The sequence below is a fragment of the Leptidea sinapis genome, chromosome 21, assembly GCF_905404315.1.
Source record: "Leptidea sinapis chromosome 21, ilLepSina1.1, whole genome shotgun sequence".
NCBI lineage: Eukaryota > Metazoa > Arthropoda > Insecta > Lepidoptera > Pieridae > Leptidea > Leptidea sinapis.
The window spans coordinates 2,124,019-2,134,925 of record NC_066285.1 but is presented as its reverse complement, the minus strand read 5'-3'; the positions used below and the strand labels follow the sequence as shown (position 1 = coordinate 2,134,925).

At 33.5% G+C, this 10,907-nt stretch overlaps 1 protein-coding gene across 4 annotated transcripts in view; it reads left to right on the top strand.

The window, feature by feature from the left end:
- Positions 1 to 2,943: 2,943 nt before the first annotated feature.
- The window catches only part of LOC126970595 (integrin beta-PS), a 45,045-nt gene continuing 37,081 nt past the window's right edge, over positions 2,944 to 10,907 (top strand). The window contains exon 1 of one of the 4 annotated variants that reach the window (XM_050816594.1): positions 2,944 to 3,102. The gene's annotated coding sequence lies outside the window, so the exon portion shown is untranslated. Of the gene's footprint in view, positions 3,107 to 10,546; positions 10,862 to 10,907 lie in introns of those variants that run through there. The other 3 variants (XM_050816593.1, XM_050816595.1, XM_050816596.1) reach the window with 3 other exon arrangements.

The following is a 10,907-nucleotide window of genomic DNA, read 5'->3' as shown; positions in this document are numbered from 1 at the left end:
ATATGAGATTATATTAACTGAAATATAAAAAGATGTAGTCTCGTGGGACACCAGATAAGAACGAAGTTCCTTCGGCTAATGTAGAATCGACACAATTTGTAAAAAACAATCGTGTTCAATTTTATGTAGGTTTTCTTGATTTTTCTCTTAAATTTTGCAGATTAGTTTTTATTTAAGTACAGGAAAGTATTTAGGAAATTCAGTATTTTAGGGAATAATAAATTACGTAAAATAAAAAAAAAATCGTAATCCAAATTATCAATTAAAATAACAAATAATGTCTCTTTATTTTTGTTTGACAACATAAAATTGCATAGAAATAGAAATAATTACAAAAGTCTGCGCACGTCTCATTTAACGGTTTTATTCCACGGACTTTTTCTTGTGGTTTTACTATCACATTTTTTTCAGTTCGATCCCGCAGCAAAACCCCTATCTCCTCCAAGCCTGCCGTAGAAATAATTACAAAAGTCGCGCCTGTGCACGTCTCATTTAACGGTTTTATTCCACGGACTTTTTCTTACGGTTTTACTATCACATTAACTCTCGAGTTATGGTATCATCTACAGGATCTACATTAAGGTTGATAACTTGCTTAACTATGATAATTGCATATTAAGTTTTGAACAAAGTTATAACTTTTATATCGATATTTGTTCCACTGTGGGCGTTTTTGTTAATATGTCCCTGATACAAATTGGAGTAAAAAAATAAAAATCTTTTGAACAAATACCTTAAGGATACAGATTGAATCATTATTCCATAAAATATATTTATTATAAGCAAAAATCCAAAGTATTAATTTTTAACGGAGAAATTATTATTTTTTGGTACAAGAGAGAGGCTTACAGTCTCTTAAAGTAACTTTTTAAAACGAAATTTAATAATAACACGGTGATTCTTATTAAACTTTAAAAATTTATTTGTAACGAATGTCACAACATAAAATTTATCATTAAACTTATTTTTATGAGTATACTATTTAACTAATGAAACTTTTAGGCATAAAATATTGCCACTTTGTTACTTTTAGGTAAATCTGCCTTATTATTTTTTACTATAATATTAATAACTACAAAACAAAAAACCTGAGACGCTTACAAATTAGAATGGTGCAGTAACGCCTCGGAAATTATAAAGTCTTCTTAACAAAGCAGTAGAATATAAAATAATTGAATTAAAACAAATCTCTGCAACATTTTTTAAGTTGGTAAGCTACCTATCATAATGTTTTATTCTATTTTTTTTCTCTTTTTGTTTTTGTATTCACTGCTGCTTTTTTTATCCATTATTCTTCTGTCAATTATTGAATCTATCTTGTCTTTTCTTTAATTATTACCAGATTCTTATTTCGTATGTCTTTTTTTTTTCCACTTTAGTATTTAATTTTTCCCTATAGCGTTTTTGCTTTTCAGCTTTAGTAAGAGACATAATGACGTTATCTGTTATTCCAGTAACGTAATGCTTGCCATTATAATATCGAAAAAAAAAAAGTATGAATATAAGAAATAAAGAAACATGCTGTTTTGTTAAATTAATGTAGCTTTTGATCCAGGAGACCTCTGACTGACTTCATCCAAAATTCATATAAACCTGCTGATACATTTTAACGTTAAAAGACAAACAAGCATACTATCATACATTTTGTAATATTAAGATTGAATGAATTATGGATTATAAGGAAAAAGTCTTTATTTGCTTGTGTAACTGGAAATAATGCAATAAACACATTTTAATACGAAATTTTATTTATACGAACTTATTGTAACACTTCTTTACATGCTGTAGTATTGGGTATATTTAATTATTATTTATATTACACATTTTAAATTTAAACAGTATTCAACAATCACATCAGCCTAGCGAAACTCTCTAAGAAAAAAAGCGATTTACTCGATTGGATGAAACGTGCAGTTTTGATTGCAGCATTGATAGATGGACAGATGACAGTGATAATCTTGTAAAAGAGTTGAAGTTGTCTATACTATGATTTTCAGAATATCGTTTACAACACTGTGACTATGAAACTAATATTTAGCATATTTTTTGTTGGCTATAATATCAGTTCATTAATATAAAATGCATAAAAGGCATTTATTCTCTCAAAATTGATTCCTTTAGAAATCTTTTTGATGTCATTTCTAATATACTAGATACTACTATCGCTTCGGAACCAAATGGCACTCTGAGAGAGAAGAAGCGGTGCAAGAAAATCTCCCAGTAATATTTTTTATAAATTCAGAAAACAGATACATGAGCATTTTACAAAGTAAATTCAAAATCCAATAGTTTTTAACACATAAATAAAAACTAGCTCAAAACACTAATCTATGAAATGACAATTCCCGTCTTCAGAGCTACTGCTGATTTCTCACTGCTAGAGCTTTTACATCCATAAGCAACGTAAGTCATGTAATTTTTGATCATATGCGTTTTCGAAAACCAACAATATAAACAATACACATTTTTTTCGATGTTACAGTATTTTAAATTACACACGCAACAGTCACCAGACTGGTGATCAAAATTAAATAAAATGGCTTCAAGTTATTGTTTTGCATTCCAAGACAGGCAAGATGAGACATGTCTGTCTCTTTTCAGTACATTGCGTTTAGTGTAGGTTAGAAAAGTCAAGACAGTGCTGTACAGCTGAACTTATTGACAATGTTACTTCTTTAGAAATATAGTTGCGCTGAGATTAATAGTTATATTAAATTGTATGGTGTTCAAAGGGCTCCAATTTTCCAAACTTCCACTTAGAATATGAACATTCTCCACCAAGTATTTTCTAAAAGTACTCTATGGTTCTCCACTTCTTTTCTTTGTAGCTTTTTATCTATGGTTCTATATTAAGACTTGGCTGTATGGGCTTTTGACCCCTTTGCCTGTCCAGATGGACGAACAGAACCAAAAAAAAAATATCTATGGTTCTATGGTATGTCAATTGTCATCAATGTGACTAATTTTATTTTATATTTACTTTATTTTAGAATTTAGATCAATCAGTATATTTTAAAAAAATATTGTTATGTTAAATTAGTTTTATATTCATCGTATATTATCTGCTTTCTGCAATGATATATTGATACCAAAACATTTCTGGTAAGTACCTAGGCTTAAGTATATTTTTGTTTCTAAGTTTTATTTTAGGCCCTCAATTTTATTATTAATTGAATTTAATATGTGTGTACTGAGTTTATAAATAATTTTGTTGGCAAAAAATTGATGTAAGAAAAATAAACTAAAAGTGCTGCTTGCTGGCTATACAGCAAGTGGGTTTAATATAATACATTACACCAAAGCGTTGCTAATAAATAAAAATAGAACTTGATGACAATATTAAAGATAGCAAATGATACTATGGTTAGGTACTTCAATTATCATTTAATATTATAGTTTTAATGTATTAATGAAATTAAAGGTGAGACAGTCTCAATTGTGTCATAGGATATATATATTCTATTTTGTTTAAGTTAAAATATTTTCTTATATTTAAATTATTTCACAGGCATAATATATTATATTATTTATTTATGTTAGGTACTGCTCTACCAAGCCATTTAGTCATCTCAAATGTGATGTCACCAACAAATGTGTTGGCGCTGCACATCATATTTAAACAAATGATTTACCACATTTGTTGTTTGGATAGATAGTGTATAAACTACTGGGCAGCCTGATAATATGTGACCAATTTTTGATAAGTCAATGTGTGTGTAATCTAGTAAAATATTGAAAAGTAGAAGATTTAAGAGTAGCTGCCTGTTAACAACATTTCAGTAAAAATTGGTTACAATACCAGTAACCAGTGGGAGGCTCCTTTGCACAGGATGCCAGCACACACAGATTATAGATGCCACAATGGCGCCTATTTCTGCCGTGAAGCAGTAATGTGTAAACATTATTGGGCTACAGTGCTAGTGACATTTCTGGGAAAATGAGGTATAACATCTTATGTCTCAAGGTGACAAGCCCAATTGTAGTGCTGCTCAGAATTTTTGTCTTTTTCCAGTATCCTGAGCAGCACTGTATTTTGGGCAGGGTGTATCAATTATCATCGCCTGAATGTCCTGCTTGCTAGTCACAACCCTTATTTTCATAAACAAAATTGCTAAATAATCACTTTTCATTTCAATCTTGTTGTATCTCTATAATCGGAGCTGTATAATAGTATCTCATAATTGGAGCTGCTATTCTCTCTCGCACAGTCTGCCTGTACATATAAAATATCATTTAATATGATAGATATTGTAAGCCTATCGGTATTTGAGTCATCAAACGGCATCAAACAGCATTCCACCTCAGTGCCTAATTCACTTGGTGGTACAGTTGTATATTTAACATTTATTACAGCTCTGCATTGTTAAATTTTTCGACCTGATACTGGGGTGTGCCAAACCATTGATGACAGCAATACTCCAAATTACATAATATGGACACATGGCCGGACCTGTGCTTTGTAGAGAGCTGGAATGTGGGCCAGGTTGAAGTATTGTCGTGCTTTATTTAAGACGCCAGGCTTCTTCGAAGCCAATTAGGATTTGCCTTCCAGATGACAGCGGAATTGTCAATCGCTCAAGATTTCAAGTCCCAGTATTCCTAATACTATAGAATACTAGGCGAAAATTTAAGGGAGTGTTATCGAAGAGCCATGATATGGCAAATTAGGTTTTTTTGTGATAAATGCGCAAACTTGAGTCTTCCGATGGTTAAATTGAACGAGATTCATTTTACCCCATTCCGCGACATTCTAAAGGTAGGACTCGATAGAAGACATAAATTTCTTTGGGCACTGGTCGACGATTTCCCTACAGAGATCTGCATGTATACGGCATCACCAGTAGTGTATGCATAGCAATGTATGTGAGATGTCCAACATATCATTGATATGCAGAAGAAACGCTGTAGGAGATAGCACACAGCCTTGGGGCTCTCCAGCATTCACGGGCTTCGGGTTTGAGCAATAACCGTCGACAACAACCTGTATGATGCGCCCACTGAGGAAACTTGGAGGTCCACTTGCATAAACTCTCGGGAAGCCCAAATGATAGAAGTTTAGAGAGAAGCGCCTTATGCCTTTGCTATATCCGGGCTAACTGCCAGGCCGTCTCCGTTGCTTTCGATAGCTGCCGCTCATCTATGTGTTATATATACCAGAAGATCGCCTGCCGACCGACCATGGTGAAAGCCGTACTGTCGGTCGTTGATCAACTGGTGACCCTCTAGGTATTCCAAGACCTGGCGGTTAATTATGAAAAAACAAAAACGGAACTTGATGGTTCACGAAACTATTTTGTATCATATTTATTGCGTTCATGCTTTATTATGTATATATAAAAGGGTATTAATTCTAAGTAATTTCTATAACATATATAATTAACGTATTTATTCAAAGTTATGCAACAATCTTGCACAAAGTTGGTTTGGATTCATCATTATAGTTTGCTATGATGTTTATACTCTGTATAACCGAGTAAGGGCACATCCCTTACTCTGTACACAAATACATAAAACGTTTGGTGGCACCGTGCCTCGCCCAGCTGAGAGTCGGGAGCGGTCGTCGACCCCGCAATGTGCGCCTTTACCGCTATCGATGATAGTATATGGAAGTAAAGCATCAGGTTGTAGGGATATGGTGCTGTTTATACAAAAAATGACTCGCCATATAAGATCTACAGTTAAACATACAGTTTGAAGCATTTATTTAGGATCAATTACTATTTTTTTAATAGTAATAAACCTCATTTTGATCTTTTCGGCCATTTTGTCAACTTAAACACGAGCTTTCGTCACAAGCTATTCTTTTCTGGCAAATATTTATTATTTTATACTGTAAACAACAAAATGAAATATAAATATTATTTCTATATTTACAGAAAAAAGTTCAAACTAAGTCTGATAATACCGAAATGCCGAATGCAAACAATGCGGTTTAATTTACGTTTAATAATTGTACATTATACATATATAGTTATTAAATATACAATAAAAATTAGATAAAATACTCATTTGGGCGATTACGATCTACATTTCGAAAGCCTATTTATAAAAGCTAAAATCGACTAATTGTATGATTTTATCGATCAGACTGCAAGCAATTGACTTTGAGTGGCCTATTTTTACTGCATAGGATTTTATTATGAGCTTTATGCCTTGTTGTTGAATTTAGTTTTCGTACATAAATGCAGTACTCGAACTATGAACGCCTAAACAAATAATTATTTGTCGATTAACATGATCTTGATATGATATATAAATTACGTGACACGTTGTTTGTCCGCGATGGACTCCTAAACTAATGAACGGATTTTAATGGGGATTACTTCATCGAGTGCAGTTTAGTCCAACTTGAGAGATAGGATAGTTTTTATTTTGATTTGTTACCAATAATTATTTTTATTTCCAATATTTGTTTTGTATAGACATATTTTATATTATGAGAGAATCTATTGACGCACGGTTTGACAGTTTTGCTGTGAATAAATTTAATTACAATGAACAACAGGGAGCAATGATAACAACAAATACATACTATAGAACGGCATTGACAGGAAGCATATATTACAAAATAATTCTTGATGTTATGAAATATTACTGACAAATTCATAAAAAATTGTAGATTTTACAACGAGTGCACAAAACGAACCATTTTTATCCCTCGCCTTCGGCTTGGGGTGCTAAAAGTCTCGGAGTTAGGCCGTTTCTTGGACATTGCAGCATTTTTTTTTCTTAAATAAACGTAGCCTAAGTTACTCCTTATTAAATCAGCTACCTGCAAATAAAAGTCCCGTCAAAATCGGTCCAGCCATTTCAGAGATTAGAGGGAACAAACAGACAGACAGACAAAAACTGTAAAAAATGTTATTTTGGTGTATATCACCGTAGGTATTCATTTATATACATGTAGTAAAAAACGGTTATTTCAATATTACAAACAGACACTCCAATTTTATTTATATGTATAGATTGATGATAACAAAGTTTCCAATCAACAATTTTGTATCTCCACCTCAAGTCTCAATATAATTAAATAGCCACTGTTCCAACATCTTCGTAATGTTACCCACACAACTAGTTAGTTCTATTATGATAACATTACGTCAGTTAAGCGGTGATTCGACACACCATCATAATATGATTCAAATCCAACGATCTTCACACCGCTTGCTGGCAAATGTACAGGGTGGCCGAGAAGTTGACGTCCAAAGCTAAAATTTGAAAGCCTCATGGTGATGAGTATCCGAATCACCCCTATGTATGTTCTACGATTTTGCGTAGTTTAGGAGATAATATTTTTTTTCCCCTTTTATCCGCTTTTTTCACCTAATTATGGTTTAGGACTCTTTTCTAATTTTTTTAACACTTTTAGTTAATTTTATTGTTGATAATTATTAAATACAGTTGCAATAACCACATAAGAAACTATGAATAGTTTAGACAATGCGGAACTAGTTTAGAATTGAGTCGTAAGTTCAAGATAATTGGTCCAGCTTAATTCATGAAAATGTTCAAGATATCAAAAAAAAAAAATGGGGAGCCTATGGCTTCTATTTTTAAAAACTTCCCAGAACATTGGCCAATAAAATGGGCCAAATTCAAATTTTAGCTTTGGACGTCATCTCCTCGGCCACCCAGTATAATAACTAGCTGACCTGACAGACGTTCTGTGCATAATAAATAAAAAACTGTTTTCACTTCTCATGCTTTCTCATGCTCTGAAATTGCTTATTTGTGCACGATATAGGGTGCATAAAATTGATTTTTGTGCACAAGTGCATAAACGTATCTACTCATAAATGTATCTATATTAAGGCAAAGAAAATGAGCCATACAGCCAAACAATAAAAAGTTCAGAGATAGAATTTGTTATTTTATAATATTTACCTTAATTGATTTGCCTCATGTGTTTTTTAAGACATAAAAGATATTAAAACTCAAATTAAAATACGGTAGGTTATTTAATTAATTAAGAAAATATATATATACAAAATTTAATAATAGGCTGTATAGGTCTGGAGCCCAAGCCTAATATTAATGTAGTAAGATTAAAAAAAAAAGCGGTGGGAAACAGTTCTTGTTTTTTCGTGCGTTTGTTAATTTCTTCAAATTTGCTAAAATTGTAATAAATGTCCAGTGAAGAAGAGGATTTCGCACTCTCTCCTAATACCCTTATGGAAATGAATGCACAGAGAGTTGTGCAACAGATATGACCGCCAAAGTCTCGGGAAAAATATCTCAATTTTACTTTGATTATTAAGTATAGAGACGTTATGTTATACTACAGTTTTATTTCCTCGTAATCCAAATGAAAAGCAGAGTTTATAACTCGTCCACAAAACCATTTTATCCTCATCATTACTATCAGCCTTCGCCTTCGGCTCGGGCTGCTAAAAGTCTCGGATAAAATGGTTCGTTTTGAGCACTCGTTGTAAAATCTACTATTAACATCCACGGACTAGTAAAAAAAGAACGATTCCGCGCCGTGATATTAGCAAGTGAAGCACCTTTATGCTAGTGTGTGTGGGGTTACGGGGTATACCAGTTACACAATTTTTCTCCCTTAAATAATGATATATCCACAAAAACTTTTATATTATTGTTTTTACACTTTTTCACAACGCACGACGGCATTTTTAAAATATTTTATTGCGACGCAAACTGATCTGTCACAGACGATGGCAAATCTCATAATGGCGGCCGATCAGCTTGTATTAGTATAAGTGTATGCGTGGGGCTATGTATTTACACCGTTTACCGGCTTGTTTTGGTGCCTCACTGTTATGTAAGGACACGGAGTCCTTATTTTTTTACTCGTCCGTGTTCATCATAATTAAAAAAATATAGCCATTAATGGCTTAGCAGTTAACGGCCCTCTTAAGAACGAACTTAGCTATAGACGCTAGATATGCCTCTAAAATATATTCTTTCACCGATTTAAATAAAATACTTTTTAAAGTATTAAAACAGGTGTACTAGTAACTGTATTTTTTACATAAGTTGCGTCTGAGAGTTCTATCAAAATAAGTGTTCCTTGAAGTATGACTAACTTATAGAAATAATTAAAAGTAACAAATTGCGCGCTGAGAGAGAAGATACGTCGCAACAAGCTCTCCTAATATTTTTGTGTACTATTTTGTTGATATTACCATAAAAATTATAAAGTAATAATGTAGTCCTCACTGGCAGATCATATACTTAAAGAATATATTAGCGAATAGACAACCTGGCAGTCTGATAATGCGTGATAAGTTTAAATCATTGTCAATGTATGCATTTAATATTCAAAATATTACGGAGCTAAATACCAATAGTGGCTGACTGTTTACGATTTGTCAATCGAAATCGGTTACTGTAACAAAAGATTCGCTCTCCTTTTCTATCTTGCTGTATCTCCGTTAGAGATTTTGCACGCTAATTTCGTCTATACGTTAGTAAGAGCCATATTAATATTTTTTTTTATGGAATAGGAGGATAAACGAGCGTACGGGTCACCTGGTGTTAAGTGATCACTGTCGCCCACATTCTCTTGCAACACCAGAGGAATTACAAGAGCGTTGCCGGCCTTTAAGGAAGGTTTACGCTCTTTTTTTAAAGGTACCCATGTCGTATAGTCCCGGAAACACCGCACAAGGAAGCTCATTACACAGCGTTGTAGTACGCGGAAGAAAGCTCCTTGAAAACCGCACTGTGGAGGACCGCCACACATCCAGATGGTGGGGATGATATCCTAACTTGTGGCGTGTCGTGCGAAGGAATCAGGTTAAACAGCTCTTTGGAACACTCCCCGTGATAAATGCGGTAGAAGACACACAATGAAGCGACGTCTCTACGTAACGCCAAGTGATATATCTTAATTAAAATAAATAAATTTAGAGATGTGTAGCGTCTGAACTCTGAACATAGGCTGGCATTTTGTTGTAAAAGTATATTCAATTATTACAATACATCAATTAATTATTTAGTTAAAGAACTTGCTATTTTTTTATAAAGTGATATCGCTCACTTCTGGGATTGATTAACTCGAGAGTTGAACAAGACATACAAGATTTATCAACGATACGTCACTCCAACGGTTGGCTCAGTGGAAAGAGCGCTCGCAAGGAACGCGAGAGGTCGCGGGTTCGAGTCCCGCATTGTTCATAAATGTGTTCAAATTTAAATTGTGTAATTATTTATTTGACTATTATGGATCGTTTCATAAGAAATAAGTAGAGATCTAACAATCCGAATCGAGCCTTAAAAAACCCTTTGATTAAAATCACTGTCGACACACCCACGCAAATTTTTTATCCTAATTCTACTACTTCACATCTGAACCTCCGTTAAGGATTGTCTTGTTATATGTATATAAGTTCGCGGGAAACAAGTATGAAATATTTTGTCGTCGTAAAGTCGACCGGTCTCATTGATTCACTTAAGGCCATTGATTCTGGCGTCATTGTTGATAGTCTTGTGTTACTATTCACTCTGATTTGGCACGTAATGGTTCTTCGAAGGAACGGTGACGCCGGCGTTGTATCACCGCTGAGCAAGTTATTTTCTGTACAATTAGTCACTCTCGTATCCGGCGAGTGGACTGTACGCGGCACAGTACGGCTCCGAACACGAAAATACTGAAATAATTCACACAGTCGAACAATATAGATAGTTTGCCGCTGAAATTTATGTAAATAGTGTTGTTGAATGAGTACAGTATTAGAAATCAGTTACTGGAAAATTCAGTGTTCATATAAACGCAACATGACTCAAGTGATAAGAAATTCGCGAGTAAAGCTTAAGTAATTAGGTCAGTTTGGCTATAATTGTTGTGTGGTGTAAAGTGTAAATATATATACATACAATTCTTTTCAACTTTATGTAAGTATAATTTAATATAGTATACTAGCTGACCCAGCAAACGTTGTATT